This window comes from Alligator sinensis, unplaced genomic scaffold (assembly GCF_000455745.1).
Source record: "Alligator sinensis unplaced genomic scaffold, ASM45574v1 scaffold911_1, whole genome shotgun sequence".
NCBI classification, from domain to species: Eukaryota; Metazoa; Chordata; order Crocodylia; family Alligatoridae; genus Alligator; species Alligator sinensis.
The window spans coordinates 373,215-389,766 of record NW_005842978.1 but is presented as its reverse complement, the minus strand read 5'-3'; the positions used below and the strand labels follow the sequence as shown (position 1 = coordinate 389,766).

Below are 16,552 nucleotides of genomic sequence, written 5' to 3'. Positions count from 1 at the left end.
CCCTCCTGTTGTTTTATATATGGTGAAAACACCTCTGCATCTTGTAACAGTTGTACATTTAACTTCCACACTCCCTTTCCTATTACTGGGCTCTCATCCAGACTAATTTCTGCCTTCAGCATCTGGTGATCAATAAATGCCATGCTTAAGGTTTCTTTTTTCCCCCATATCTTTATTTCTTTGTATATAAACACAACATCAATTCTTGATTGCTTCTTTCCACTGGGTTTTGCTCTAGTGAAGGCTTTCTCCCCTGCCCATGTGTCTATTAGTGACTCCGCATTTATTATTCATGTTAATCTGGATAAATTGTCTAATCTTCCCCTGTTTTGTCACCTGCTTCTGTTATACAATTGAAATCCCCCACTATTATCTGCAGTCTCCTTCCAACTGCATATACCGCTAGTTTTCTGAGCAGAGCCTTCCTCCCCTCCTACTCTGGTGGTGCATCTACATATAAAATAGCTAATTTTGTTCCCCTGGCTGATAGTATCATTCACTGTAGTCTGTCATTGACAATATCTTCCACATGCTTCACTTTCAACTGTGGATTGTTGAAAAGTACTGCTACACCTGCTGCTTTGTTATCATTTGTTCCTTACCACCAAGACAGTCCCCATTTCCACCTTTAATCAAAGTGTTTATATTCCATCTCCCTTGATATATCACAATCTTGTAGGCAGATTATGTCTGCCCTTATCTGTTTTAAAACTGATTCAATCTTTTGCCATCTTTTCTTTGTTAAGAAGACTCGTGGCATTAATCAGTGCTATTATCAATGCTTTTGTGCTTGCTTTAACTGATTGTGTCTGTCCTATTAAGGTTCACCAGTACTGCTGCTCACTGTAGTTGACTCCACCCCCTCCCCCACTTGCATGCCAGCTGCATTAGCTAGCTGATTGATTGCTTTTGCACTCAGGAAGCTTTCCACTTTTCCGCCTTCCCACCATTTCCTGCCTCCTGCTCTCCACTCCAAGCTGGAGCCCAGGGGAGTTAATCATGGGAAGCTGCTCTCCAGTTCTGACTCTTCTCCCTCTTTATGAGGTTTTTTTCTGAATTTTCTTTCCCCTCCACCCTGACTTCCAGGCTCTTTTACTTGACCCAGCTCCATTCCTTCTCCTTGTTTGGTTTCTTCTTTCTTGCCCTCCCCCACCTCCATGTCTGGGCTATCTGCTGCTCCCTCTTCCCCTTCTTTTCCTGTTTTTTCTTATGCCACCTAAATTGCATAAGTATTCCCCCCGCCCCCCTCTCTGTTCTTCTCCCCTGCAGGATCTCTTCTACCATTTTTACCTTGCTCTCACCCTCTTTTCTCCCCTGCTGCCTCTTTCTGATTCATGCTATTCCTCAGAGGTCTGAGCTTACTTGCATAGGCATCGGAACATCTGTGCTGTGAGTAGGGGGCTACTCAAATCGAGGAGGCAGCTGGCAGTTTGTGGGGCCAGCTGCCATTTCTGTGGGCTTATCATAGCGGGGCTCTCCCATGCCTCTGATTGGCCAAGGGGCCCCAGTGGCCTCGCCCCTTGCCACTGATTGATGACTGTCCCTGAGGGGGCTGTCTGTCACACAGCCCCACTTTTCACCACTGATTGGTGGACAGGGGTGGGGCTACATGACAGGCAGCTGTCTCAGCCAGTCAGCGGTAAGGAGTGGGGGCAGCAGCCATCTTGGGCTCCCCTTTCAGCTGGCACCCCACTTCTCCTTTTCCCCCCCATGAGCTGCGTGGCCAGGCTGCAGCAGCCATGAGGACTGCTGGCTTCCTCTGGGGAGCCAGCATTTTATTTTCAGTGGCTGGATCTACATGAGTGGCAGACTGAGCAGTTGTTACTGCATGGTCATTTAGTACTTGCATAACCAAGTACTGTGCAGTAACCAGCATTAAGGAGGTCCTCACACATTTTTTCCCTGACACTACTGCTCATTACTACTGTGCAGTAGCATCACATCACAGTTGGTGCACCCCAGTGCTACTGCAGTAGCATCTCATTTACATACAGCCAGTAAGGATTATTTCCCCCCAGATTTTGCAGGTATTGTCCAATTTCACATGAAATCATGATTTGAATAGGTTTCGAGATATAAGTGATATCCCTCCCCCCCGCCCAACCTAGTGCATTTTAGGGACTCATAGCACTCTGCTACTCTATGCCCCTTCACTTTGCACCTGAAACACACTGCATTGGGGCAGTGTACAGACAGGTGTTCCTCCTTTCTGCACTTGCTGTACTGTTTCAGTTGCCTGTCATACATTATAAACCTCTGGTGTTGCCCCAGCAGGATCACAGATGACAGGTGCTGCATCCCACCTGGGCTCCACTCATTCACTTTTTTACACTACTCATGCCCCCATCCCGATACTATATTTATCCGATGCTTTCTCTACCCATATTACTCTTTGAACATACCATTTCATCCACCTTTCTATGTCTTCGGCCTCTAATAAATCTGTATACAAGCACACTCACCATTGACATTTCTCCTGCTATGGATTTTAGATTTTTTAATTTTTTCCTACTTTCCTCTGCATATCTCTTCCAGAAATTTTCATACATTTCTGCATTCCAGTAGGTGAATTCCCAGGTCTCTTAGTTTTGGAATGTGATCAAGCCGGTTCGGTGCTTTGCCTATACCTCCAATATCTCAAACAGTACCTTTTCTAAAAACTCATAGAATCATAGAAAACTAGAGTTGGAACTGACCTCAGGAGGTCTAGTTTTGCTCAAAGCAGGACCATCCCCAACTAGATCATCCTAGCCAAGGCTTTGTTTATGTGGGTGTTATAAACCTTCAAGGATGGAGAATCCAAAACCTCTCTGGGTAAACTGTTTCAGTGTTTTACTACCCTCCTGGTGAGAAGTTTTTTCTAATATCTAACCTAAATTTCCCATGCTGCAACTTGAGACCTTTTTTCCTTATTCTGTCATCTGCCACCACTGAGAACAGTCATATCTGTTCATCATCTTTCCCATCCCTTTCCCATCTTTGACTAATATTGCCTTTATCCACAGTCTCTGATCCTCTCTGCCACCTCTCATTTAATTTTTGATGTCTGCCTGCCATGCCACTCCCAGTGGGCCAGCATGTCATCATGCCTCTGTTGTTCTCTGCTTCTTGCCTGACATCCCTTCTCCTGATGCTTCTGGTCTGTCTCCTGCTCTCCTCTGCTCCTGTCTTCCCTCTCTCATCATCACCCCTGTTGTTGCTCTGGTTATCACTGCTTTCACTTTTGCTCAGGCCTTCTCTTTCACTGACATCTTTCCCCACTTCTCCACCTGTGTCCATTCTCTAACTGTTTCTGGCAGTCCTTCCCTACTCTTCATTCCTCTCATGGTTACTTGCCACCACTGCCATTTTTTTTGAGCTTCAGGTCTCCCTCCTCCACTCCTTGTACTCCAAATGCTCTGTAGTGTTAATCCATTTATCTGTCTTTAAGACACTGATCAGGCTTTCAGTGCTGATGGTAACCTACCACAAGGACAGGTTGGTGCAGCTCTTCTGACTAAGAGAAATGGTAGTGCCTGTTTAGCACAATCCCTCTCACCACTGACTCAAGTCGTGGTGAGCCACTACATTGCATGCATTTTTACTTCCACAGCTGAGCTGTGCCTTTCTTTCCAATGTCTAATGATTCCTGCATCTTCCCAGCCTTAAATGTCTGGCAAACATCACAAAATGGGGGCCCAAACAGTTCATCCAGAATCCCTCCATCTCCCCCTCTCTTAGCCTGTTGCATATATTTAGCCTGCCATAAGGTGAGGCCAGACCAGTGTCCTGGGCCTCATCTGAATATAAATTTTTGGAGCATCTCAGGATTCATGACAAAAACACCCAGTTCTAGTCATGAGTGAGTGCTAATTAGCACATGGATCCTTTGTGGAGCGGGATATCTGGAGTATGCACACATACTGAGCAGAGCTGTGGGATCACCATGGCTTGAAATGCTGGACTTGAAATGCTGGACTCTGGTGGGGTCCAGCCCAATGAATGATGAGGTAAATCATAAGTCTTTGGCTTTGAGCTATTACCATGCATAATTTGTGCTACATATAAGTTGGTGCTAAAGTACTGCTCAGAAGTGATTTTATGGAATAACAGTGCTAAAACTTGCAGCAGTTTCAAAAAAGGTAATGTATCAATTAAGAATGAACTAAGTGTATTGGTACTACATGCCAATCACTACAGGTCTAATTTTTCAAATTTGCTTCTCACTTCTGTGTGTTCAGGAAAAGCAGGGTCTGACAGTAAGGAGGGGGAAGGAGCTGCCAAGGGCAAAAGTTGGGGGGAGGCAGACAGCAAAGGATTACCTGACTCCACCGATTTATTTTTGCTGCTGTAGCAGGGGGAGGGGCACAAATTTAAGGCAGCACTCCAATAATTAGAGTCTATACCTGGAAAATGTTAATGAATTTATACATTTTCCTTATATAGAATCTAATTATTGGGAAATCGTCTTATAAGCAGGGTTGTCTTCTAGTCAAGTAAATGCCGTAAGAATTTGATTGTGATATTATTATTATTCTTCCAACTAGGATAGCTTATGATATAAATAAAGAAAAATAAGTAGCAGTTATTGTCTGGTTTTGCAAATTAAGCAGCTAAGATCAGTGGTAGTGAAGCAAGTTACTTTTGTCTAGTCTTGAGATGCTGTAAAGACAGTTTTCGGTATTACTCGTAGAAAAATTAGGGTTGGAAAGGACCTCAGAAGGTATCTAGTTCAACCCCCAGTTGTAGGCTTACAAATATGAATCCTAATTCTGTATACCTATCTGTGTGTGTGTATAGTATTCATCATATTGAAATTTAAGATATTTTGGTATGTTTTACAGTTAGTTGCAGATGTTGTAGAAGTGTAAGGCAGAATTCTGTCACACTTCCTTCATCCAAATGGCAGTTTTCTAGTTGTATGTGGTGTTTTTGACCCTACGTGCAGAGTGAGATTCTGTTACCCTATATTGAACATTTGCCATTGACTATGTGCTGGGTAGACAAGTACATGGCTGTGTGTGTATTCCTGTAGTCTCTAAGTCATGAAAGAGTAGCTGGCCATAAATCCATGACTAAATGTGCATTAGATTCCAGAACACCCTCTCTAAGTTTAGCCCCTGAGAGTTTGGGACACTCAGTTAGAGAGGCAGGAAGCAGGAGACTCAGGTTAAGGCCTTCCTTACCCAGAAGGGGTTTGAACATGCATCTCTGTGACTTCCCATCACAGTTCTGGAGCTACTACAGCATAGGTTGAGCACTATCCAGATCCTTGTCCAGCACTCCTTTTGAAGTTGCCTCCTGCTCCCAGGCTGGCCAGGGAGGGAAACATGTGGGGCCAAGATAAGGAAAGCAAGCCAGAGGGTATGTACTTCATTGGGATGGCTGCCACTTGGGACAAAAGAAGGCTTTGGGCACTGGAGTACTGGAGAAGGGTTTGCATCCACAGTGTAGAGGTAGTGGCAAAAATGTCCAAGTACGTAGCTCAAAAACTCATTTAAGTGCCCAATGAAAGTAGAATTCCACTTGTAATGTTTTATAGTTGACCCATATAGGTTAGTACTGATTATTAGGAGGAGGATGTAACATTATTGCCTGTTTTGGGGAAAAGTGATTTAAAAAAAAATGTATTAGTTCTACTTTTGTTTTATAACCATATTTCTCTTGTTTATTAATATTTATTTTTAAATATATTCAAAATATTTATTTATTACAAAGACAGCTGACTCCTGGTTTCAAAGTAATTTATTTTAGCTTTAAAACTCCAGTCTGCTCTGAGTTATTGATCCACTAACCACAGCATGGATGGATAGCAGTGATAAGGGTAAAATATAATTAAAGTAAAAAATGTATAAAACCAATAAAACAAGCCTTTTCAGTCCCTGTGGATTTCTAGTACTAGTACAGAGATGGAAACCTGAAGACTTCTGGAGAATGCACAATATGGTTGAGATACTGCAAAAAAACCCAAAAGTTTTATATGGTGAGCACAGTGACTAGGGGAAAATGACTACATACCAGATAAACTCACCTTTGAAGAAATATTTAGAAGTTTTCAGAAATGGCAACGTTTGGAAATCAACTCCTTGAAGTCCAGAATAGTGGATCAAACTGTGTCATCCCCCCCAAAATTTGAAAATGAATAGAAATGCCAAAAGAGTTTTCAGTATTTAAAACATGAAATTAGGGTGTTCAAAATGCCTTGGAAAAATTAAATTATCAATTATATTTCCTAGATGGAGAATTTCATATTGTACATCCTTAGAATTGCTGTGCTTGACGTGAATTACCAAGCGGTATGATTCCAAAATGTTATACAAATTAAAACCCCAGCAAGGAATCATAGTCATAAGTGTTTCAGATCAAGGGGACAAGGAATGAATACTGCCAAATGTTATAAAAGACATCTGAATATGGCATATACTTTTTCAAAATCTGGCCTACTTAATCTGAATGACAAGGAGGAGTTTAGAAACTCCATGGGAGTTTCTATAAGAAAACATAAGAAACTTTCTTTTCATACTTCACCTCCCTAAATAAGACATGCTCCTTGCTTTTGGGAAAGCAAAAGGCATAGAATAGGGACTAAGTCAACTGATTCACCCTCCCTTTCCTGCTCAGCCAGAAGCTGAAATGTAGCTGCTGCTGAAAACTTGTCCCCACAGGCAGATCTGCAAATTTGAAAATAACTAAAAAAAAGTCTGTATGGCTATGAAATGGGAGACAAGAGACCAGGAGTAGCTACCAGACCACAAAATTGCTGAAAGAAAGGTTAGTTTGATTCATGGAACATCTAGACCATTAAAAAGGAGTGATGGTTGATGACACACCTGGAGTAGAAATCACTGAGCCATTAAATCAGTCGAATCCCTCAGCTTCCTGAGCACAAATACCATTGCTGCTTCTGGGCTGTTGTTTTTAAATTTTGGATGGAACAGAAATCAAAACAGAGTGCTTCCATTTTGGGCAGAAAATCAACTTCACTACTTAAGACATTCATCTGAGTTTGGGATGGCTAATTTTTGGGGAAAGGTACATGTGGTATGTGAGTAAGTATGGCATTTAGTTTGGCCTGTGTCTGCTTTGTTCTCAGATGTGATGAAGGCCACTTTATGCCTAAAAGCTTATGCAGTATCTCTCACAGTGGTACACGTGGTCCAATAAAAGATATCACAAAAATCTCTTGCCCTGGCTAAAGCACTGAAACACTTTTAAAATGTTATAATATGGAGCATTTTATGTAAAGAAGCACAGACCCAAAGTGGATTTTCTAGAAGCAATAGTTAACTAATGAACAAGAAAAACATGTTTTTGTCTTTCATGCTTTTCACATAATATTTCTCTTTCTTTTATGGAACACAATCCTTGGGCATGTTAACTTGGTTTGCATGTATGAATGTTTTGTTCATAGGATATGTATATCAATATCAGAATTATACTTTTATTGTACATGGATCCTTTAACAAAATCCTTTAACAAAAAGGTATTTGACATGATACAGGGGTGTCTGAAAATGCCTTAAATCATCCAAATCTTTTCATATCAGAAAAATGTTTAGTGATGGTTTTTTTTCTTGTTTTGAAATATTAAAATTAAACCACAAAAATATGTCATGCCTTTTGGAAAATTTTGAAAGAAGTGAACATAAATGTGGTTTTTATTTATCATTCTGTGGAGCTGACTAGTGCATATAATCAAGTTACTGCATTGCTTTCACAATAATTTAATTTAGATTTGTTTCAGATGGGAAAAATAGAAACAGAAACATTATTTTTTTCATATAACATTTAATCAATTTAGATGCTAAAGTTTCTCTTCTGTACATCATATAGCTAGCAAATTAGATGGCCTTTAAAACGGTACCTAAAATATCTGGGTTAGAGCTGGGGTTATTTGGAAAGTTTTTCCCAGTTTATTTTTCATATTTTGCAAATCTGACAGTTATCATGAAATGTGAGTATTGAAAGCTATTTCCAGTGAGCAACACACAAATTAGGCTAGGTACAGAGGTTTACTCATGTTAAAAATGGCCACCCAATCTAACTTAGTTCCCCAGGTGCAGACCTTACACTTAGATCCCTAGGGTACAGATAGAAGTGCAGCTCCCAGCTGTAACTCCAAAAGTGTTCTGAGTTGCCATGTTACTCCAGACCAAACAGAAGTTCACTGGTGGTTCCAGGAGAGAGGGGAATCTAGCTGAGGGCTGGGAGCCTGCAGCCAGGTTCCCATAGCAACAGTCACAGCTCTCTGCCAGTGCTTGCTGTTTTCAGAATGGGAGGGGGGAAAAGGCAGTGGAGGGAGCTAGCTCTTGGGGCTCCCCCCTGATGCTGAAGGCTGGGGTGGATGAATCGGGTCGCCCACAACCTCAGTGGGGAGGGGGTGCCTTCAATACACCTGCCTCACCCTCTGGGGGGAGTGACTGAAAAACCTTCAGACTGAACTCCCTCCACTCCCTTTCCCTCCTCCCATTCTGAAAACAGCCACAGGCTGGGAGCTCCGTGGACACCAGTTGCAAAAGATGCTCCATTTTGAAGCATCTTTATCCAATACCTCATTCAGGAAGGGGCCAGATTTTCACCCTACTGGCCATTTTTGAAGCTGTCTGCAGCCATGTACTTGTGTTTGGTCACATCTATAGACTTATTTCTGTGGCCAGACTGGGTGAAAATTGTCACGTCTGTCTGTATCCCTAATTTGGTTGATCTGAATAGAAATGGTACAGAAGTTCAGGAAGGTTAGATTGGCCTTAAAATTGCCAACCTGGTTTAAGTTAACTGTACCTTAGAGGTAGTCTAACTTAGATCGGGTCCAGTGAGATTGATCTAACTGAAATTCTGTGCAGTGCCTGGCATAGCCCCAGGGCTGAGAGCGCCCAGCTGCTGGCCTGAACCCTGGGCCTGAACTTTTCCTATCTCCCCAGTACTAGGTTATTTTTAGTGCCCTAGCCCCTTGCCTTGCCCTTTGTCCATCTGCCCTTGTCCCCAGATGGACAACTCCCCCCACTATGAACCAGCCAGTTCCCCCTCCCATGCCTGCCAGATCCTCCATTCTACAATCCACTACTAGTGCCAATTTATGCAGCATTCACCAATGCCAGGAGCCAAGAAGTAAGTCAGGGTGGGGGGAGGGGGACAAGATGTGGGGGATTGCTTTGCTGGGGGATTGTTCATTTGGGTGTGGGGTAGGGTTGGGGATCTAAAAATAGCCTCTGGTACCAGAGCTTCCCCAACCTGCCAAACCCCGCCAACGGAGCTGCCAGCCCCCCTGATCCACCCACCCCATCCCTCACCCCAACTGACTTCAGTCAGGCTCCAGGAGCTGGTGAACACTGGTAAAGCTGTCTCTGGGAGCAGTTTGTGGGATCAGGGGCAGTTTGGCAGCATTGGGCAGGAGTTGGGTGATCTCGTGGGGGGTTGGCAGAATTTGAGAGCCTCTCTGATCCTGCCAACCCCTTCCTGATCCTCCCAAGCCCCTCTGCAGACCCCACTTGCCTTCCCAATCCCCCCAGCCGCTCTTGTGGTCCCACTAGCCCTCCCAATCTGGCCAAGCCCCCCTATTAGCTGCCCCATCCCAATTTACCATAGATCAGGTGGCCATTTGTAACTCAGTCTAATCTCCCCTTAGCTCCCCAAATGTCTGCATATACCCTTAGGGAAGTTAAAGTTGACACATAGGGAATTTTTAAAAATCTATAAGAATTCCTGGCCATGGCAACTGTTCTTTCCTTAAGATCATGTGCTCCAATGGATTGAGTTGAGTACCCAGTAATTAACTATTTTTACTAAAACCAAAGTATACTAATATGCAGAATGAAAAAAATGCCAGTGGTAGGTAGATAAAGGGCATCATACTGTGAAATCAAGACCAACAGAGGGTAAATTGCCTTATGATGCACAATGATATAGTGGACTATTGTAAGGAGTTTTGAGTTCTGATCTGACAATGACACTGACATCTGGGCAAATCAGTGCCTCACTGAATTTCAGTTCCTGAGGTCTCAAATGGGGACAGTTATATTAAACAATTTAATTGCAATGCTGTGGGGCCCAACTAGTATTTTAAAGCTGCTATTCATAGACAAAATATGACAGCTTGTCAAAGGCAGAAAATAACTCAGGTATCGGTTTCCAATCCTTATGCAGACAATGATATCAGCACCTTTCAGGCTATTTTTACAAAATATGAAAATATAGAAGTGACTCTATTTTTTCCACAAATGTTCAGACAGCAGCAAGTTTGACATATATAATTGTTTCAACATTATTGAAATTTTGAAAATGAGTTCAGGTTTGCAAATTAATTTAATAAAAAACCCCCCAACCCTAGCTAGATTACATTAATGCTTTGGTATACTCAGCTGTTACATGGGTAAGTATTGGAGGCATACAAACAGCAATCAAATTCCTGGAAGTGCTTACCCACATAAATAAATTCACATACATCAGGAGTCTTAAACTTAATGGGAATACTGAAACATAGAGTTATTCACAGATAAAAATGCCCCCAGAATTAGGGCTAATGAGTTACTAAATCCAGAAGTTTCACAGGCATCATTTTCTCACTAAATTTAGAGCACAATTCATGAATATCATCCCATGACAGCCTGTACTTGAGTATTGCTAATAACATTCAATTAGTGACCCCTTCAACACAAAAGTACTATACAGCTATTAAAAGATAGTAATTCTGTGTTAATGTGTATCTCACTATATATTAGTTCAACACTTTGATGGCTGCTATTAAAAGGCACACATTTATCTACAGTGACTCTGCAAATGTATTTCAGAATAGGAACTACCACGAGTATCTCTGGAATATCTGTGCTACCAAATATAAAAGCTGACTTTCAATTGGCAACCAAAGTAACATTTTGTGGTTTAATTTCCATTAAATTACTAGGGTTTTCAATTTTCTGTTTTAATTTTCTTTAAAATATACTTATCTGGAAATCTTTAAGCATTAATATGGTTAGCATTATTTGCTTCTTCACTCTGACACAAGCAATCTCTTGTTCACAAATTCTAAACACCCCTGTTACATGTATAGCTTTTACATATTTTTTCCTGACATCACTTCATTTTAATATTTGTTTTCCAGATAAAGGCTTATATTCATATAATTCAGGTAATTTTTAGCATGCCTGAAGTACCTATTGCTTGCAGACATATGCACAATTTAATTTGACATTCTCTTGATATGCTTATGCTATATATTGTGCATATGTTAATTTGCTAGAGTTCCCTGGCTTCCTTGTCTGCTTTTCAGTTGTAGCCCTTTGCATTGGCTTTGTTTCTACATTTGTAGCATCTTAGTATTAAGAGCTCCTTGCTAAAATTCAAATGATTTCCAAAGTACTATATTTGTTTTGTTTGTCTGTATTTGAGGTGAAGCTTTGGTAGTTAAGCTGTAGTATGCTTTATTAACTTCGTAGGGAAATGTTAAATATTTTGGTCAGAGCTATGTTAGAACTGAAGACAGCTGTATTGCAGCTGTTTTGTAAACTCTCTGAAATAGTTTAACAAAATGGAAATATGGTAAGTAAAATACTATTAATATTGGTTCAAGTATGGTTTAAATATTGAATGGTTTAAGTATTCATTTTTATATAGCTGTGTTATAGCTCTTCAATTTCAAATCATGTTGCTGTATCTGAGAAAGAGAAAGATGATCATAACTTTTCATGTGGGACTTTTCCCAGGTCACAGCTAATACTATGGCCAAATATACTATTGCACACTGAGGGGGGAGGTACACAAAGCAGCCAGTTGTGACTGCCTAATTCTAGCATTTGTGTCCATCTTCTTTGCAAAAACCAGAATTTAGGGTCTGAAGCTAATTTTTGGACTATACCCTCCAAAAGCTACCTGCCAGTTTAAGAGTGCCATAGCATAGCATTCCCCGTATTTCTCTCCTCTCTGTACATTCAACTTTACTCCCAGGGCTAGGAGAGGAGAGATGGGGTAGGCAGTTTGAAAACAGACTATGCAAGCTATGTATGTGCCCACTAGCGACTCTCTGTGTTGGCAAAGTCCCCAGTAGGGGAGATCCATTTGCTATTACTGTTTTTTGTGTTCAGTGACACAAAGAGAAGACATGGGCCATGGAATCTGACCTCTTATAATCAATGCTAACATTTTTTGGGCATATATAAATTAGGTTTATATAAATTCTTAATTTCTGTTCCCTATTATCTCATTCTGTTTCTATAGTTATATTGTCCAGGGATTGCCTATGAGGGTTTTTGCCTAGAGTTTTCCTCAAATTTAAACTTCTATATGATACCCTTTATTTGTTGAAGCCTATTTCCATATCTGACAATGGACAGCATTTAGGACCCTGTGATATTTCTGTGAAAGAATTGGCTCCCTCATTTATTAATGGTAGAACTATGAAGAGATCTCTCTCTGCCTTACTGTCAATTTTTTTTTTGCCCAATATGCACTGTAAATTGAGATCTTTCAGAATGCTCTGAAACCCAGAAATTGTCTTACCTAAATATATTTATAAAGAAAGAGAGTTTGATTCAAGTTTTGAAAAAAACATAGTCTTTAAAACTTCATGATGACCAGGAATGTGACCATCTAAAACTAATGTCTAGATATGATGTATTTATTTTTCCTTAATGACTTCCATATCACATTCATTCAGATGCAAACCAGAAAAGGTTTGGCTTAACACAAACCTGATCAGCACATTCTGACATGACTGACCAGAGAAGAAACTCATCTGTATTTGATGCCCAAGGAAGAATAAAGTAGCTTGCTTTTTCTTCAGCTTTATTGTTTGCATATTAAGCTATAAAATAGAGAGAGATTGGTAGAAACTTATTAAACATATCTAACATTTACAGAAATAAGATACCATATTTACTGAGCCACTTTTCTATTCAACACTTATTTTCAAAGGTGTATTGTGGTATTTTAGTAACTAATTACTATTAGATGGTCCACAGATTATTAAAGTCAATGAGCTCATTGCCACTGACTTTACTATGCTTTGGGCTAGGCTAGTAATGCCATGAGGGAGTTTTTGAAGTCTATACTGGCTAATGATTTGTGATGGGCTTTATTTTGCTGTCAACACATAAATGCAATAATCATTAATGCCAGTGGAAGTTATAGCACAAGACATTCAGGAGTCATTCTTTGCCATCTGGTACCACAGTTATCATACTGAATGACAGCATTTGCCCTAGAGTGGAATGTTTTGTTAGCAAGTTGTATTCCAGTATCTTCATGCTGGATCCTGATTATTGCTGTTTCTTACATTTAAATCTTTCAAAGGTAAAATTAATTGCCTAAAAACAAAGGTGGTTTTCCATTTATAGTAGGTAATACAGTCCTGTCTGGGAAGCACCCATGCATTTGTCAAAAAATGGGTTTAGCATGCAGATCTTAATGCACTAGAATTGTAGTAGATGTCAGAGAAGTTCCCTTTTTGTCCTCATGTCATACACAAACACATCAGAAAATACCTTAAGATATGCCAGAGTTCGATTTCCTCCATGTGGTGGTGGCATTGGAGGGATCTTGTAACTGTGATGGTCCAGCTGTAGCCTGGACCATCACAGCTACAACCTCTTTCCACTATCTTTAGCTACACAGAAGTGAGCTATACCCCCAGCTACAGAGGAAGGCAACCCTCTTCCCCCCAGCTACAGAGGAAGGCAACCCTCTGACCCCAATTTTGATGATTGGTCTGGCCCTGAGTGGAGGGGCAAGACCCTCTAACCAAGAACCTTTGTGTTTAGGTGCCAGCAGGAGCACTGGCACACAGCAGTTAAAATCCCCTGCCTTAGCTGCAGCCAACACCCAATGCTTCTGAGGAAGTTTCACATCGCCATGACACATGTAGGAGCAGGAAGAGAAAAAAATCTCCTTTCCAGCCCCATATGGTAATCAGCAAAGCCTAGAACCATGAGAAAGACCGGCAATACAGTATAGGCATAGCTCTGTTATCAGCATTTAACACCCCATCAGAAAACCAAGCCTTGCTCATTACAAGCTCTTCTTAAACAGCTTTATTCCAAAAAAATGAATGCCGGGACATTACCATCTGAGTTGTTGATTACCTCCAAAAAGCCCTAAAATGACACTGTCCTATCTGCCTTACACAGCATTAGCTAGCATACCACATGCTGGCTACAGTCTGTGCTGTAGGTGAGAGAAAGGAAGGGGGCATGGGGAAGCCAGCAGACCCTGCTGTGCCTGAAAGTCTTTACTGGAGCTCTGGCTAGGGAGCAGAGGGGAGGGGCCAGCCCTTCTGTGGGGCAGAGAGCCCCGCCCAGCCAGGGAGCTGGCTGGGATGCTGGGGGTGTCTGGTTTAGCTTAAACCAGCAAAGGGTCTGGGACAAACATTGCATAAATTGGTTTGACCCAAATCAGTTAAGTCTGATACATTCAACCAGGTTTATCTCAAACCAGTTTCAGCCATTTTCAAACTGTTTTACATTGCTGAACATCTGTTCTGTTACAGGTTTAAACCAGTTTCTGATCACTTAAGCCAGCTTATGTGTAATGTCTGTCCCTAGCCAAAAGGTTGAGAACCACTGCTCCACAGTATCAGAAATCTTATGAGGTCCCTTCCAGCCCTAATGTCTATGAAATCAGATCAAGTTCAGGTTAGGATTTGTAAGATACCAGGGGCAAGTACACACCATTTTGGGGCTCTGTATTGTCATTCTTTTCTACCCCCTGACATCTCCATCTTCAGGACAAAGTTGGCCTTCTAGAGACATACTTGACTGATTATCCTAAATATTGTTTGGGTAAGGCTGGATTATGTGCTCATAGCTGTCTCCTGTCTCTTTCATGTTCTCCCCTGAATATGTCTGACCCAGTAGAAGGTTCTCTACTAGGTCTAAAGCATCAGGGACAATATTACGGGTATGACTGATCACCTTACCCTGTGGGGCAGGACACATTTTCATTGAGAGCCTCAGACGCCTTTCCTTAAATGCCGTTACAATTAAGAAAATTATGTGATCCAAGTCTGACTTGATTACTTTAATTACCTTTATTCTCAGCATGTCCTTAAGGAGCAGAAGTCTTCTTTTTATTCATGGTCTCATCACTAGACCTTCCCTAGTGGTAAATTTTTAATAATCTGCTTGTTGTTTCTCCTTGCCTTAATCTGATCCATGGAACTTCAAAAGAAAGGCAACAAATTACAGTTCACAGCTATTTCAAATCATTTGAAATACTCTGTTTAATGAATTATACACTGTGTTAGATTCTAACAACTCAGTAGACTAGTTATGGCTTTTCTTAAAGTATTAATTTTAAGATGATTAAGTATGATTTTTAAAAATCCTACATTGTAAATATAGCACCAAGTAACACCTTTTGGTGCAACTAATTAACCATGGTGAATATTCCAATATTTAAAGAACAAAAAATACCTTTGCAAGTATTTTCATGTCAAGCAACTTTCAACTTAGCAATTGATAGAATCAGAAGGGAACTCCAGGGCCATCTATTTCAGCCCCTGCCCAAATGCAGGATATACATTTCCTAAAGCAACCAACATATATATTTGTCTAGTCCTTATTAAATGCTGCAGTGAAGCAGATTCTGTAACTTCTACAAACACTTTGTTCAATTCTCCTACTGATTTTACAATTAGAAAGATTTTTTGTAAGAGTTTGTCTAAATGTGCTTTGCTGCCGTTTAAATGTACTCCTGTACATCCTGTCATCTGTAGTAAAGGAGAGTAATGTTTCTCCATCTTTTTAAGGCATGCTTTCATATATTTGAAAACTGCTCTCATATCTGTCTGTAATCTCCTGTCCAAAGAGAAAACTCATTCCTTTTGTTATTATTTGATTCAAATATTTCCTAACAGGTTTTTTAACTGAAAACTGTCTTAATTCTTTGAAAAAAAGAAACCTTACTCTAAATGTATTGTTGAGGATTGAATTATAGATAGGGGAATTGAGTTGTGCAATGACCCAGCACACTGGTATCATCACAAATCCACCTGCATTACCCTCCAAAATCCCCTGCCCCCTGTACAGTGGTATACTATACTCAGAAAATATGGATGCCCAGTTTGGGATCCTGAAATCCTGCAGTACTGCCTACTTCTTGTACAGAAAGGTTGTCTGCAAGTTTGGAGGACAGGGTTAACATTCCTGCCAGAAGACATCGAACTATCATTATTCCCTGTCAGCTGAACAAAGTGTTAATTATGACTCTTTTCAGAGTCCCCATGTCTTTACTATATTGAAGAAAACTGGTATTATCAATGTCTTTCAGAAGGATAAGTCATCCCTTTCCTACATGTTCAAAACCTTGTAAACAATTCAAGGCCTGGAGATTTAAGTTAAATCTGATGGCTAGTGACATATTATCGGCTGATTGCAAAAGTGCAGAACAGATGCACAGTTGTGACCATATTGTTTGTTAATATATTTTCATTGCATATCTTATTATGGAATATTGAGTAACTAAAGTTTCCTTGTCCTGTTTTCACAAAGTACATATTTTTGTGTGTAGTATAACCCACAAGCTACTGTTCAGATTCTAACGTATTGTCATCAGTAATAAAACATGTAGAGCAGCATATGCTCCAT

At 40.6% G+C, this 16,552-nt stretch overlaps 1 protein-coding gene across 1 annotated transcript in view; it reads left to right on the top strand.

The window, feature by feature from the left end:
- RIMS2 (regulating synaptic membrane exocytosis 2) overlaps positions 1-16,552 on the top strand; it is a 417,536-nt gene that overhangs the window by 52,173 nt on the left and 348,811 nt on the right. The window lies entirely within an intron of this gene.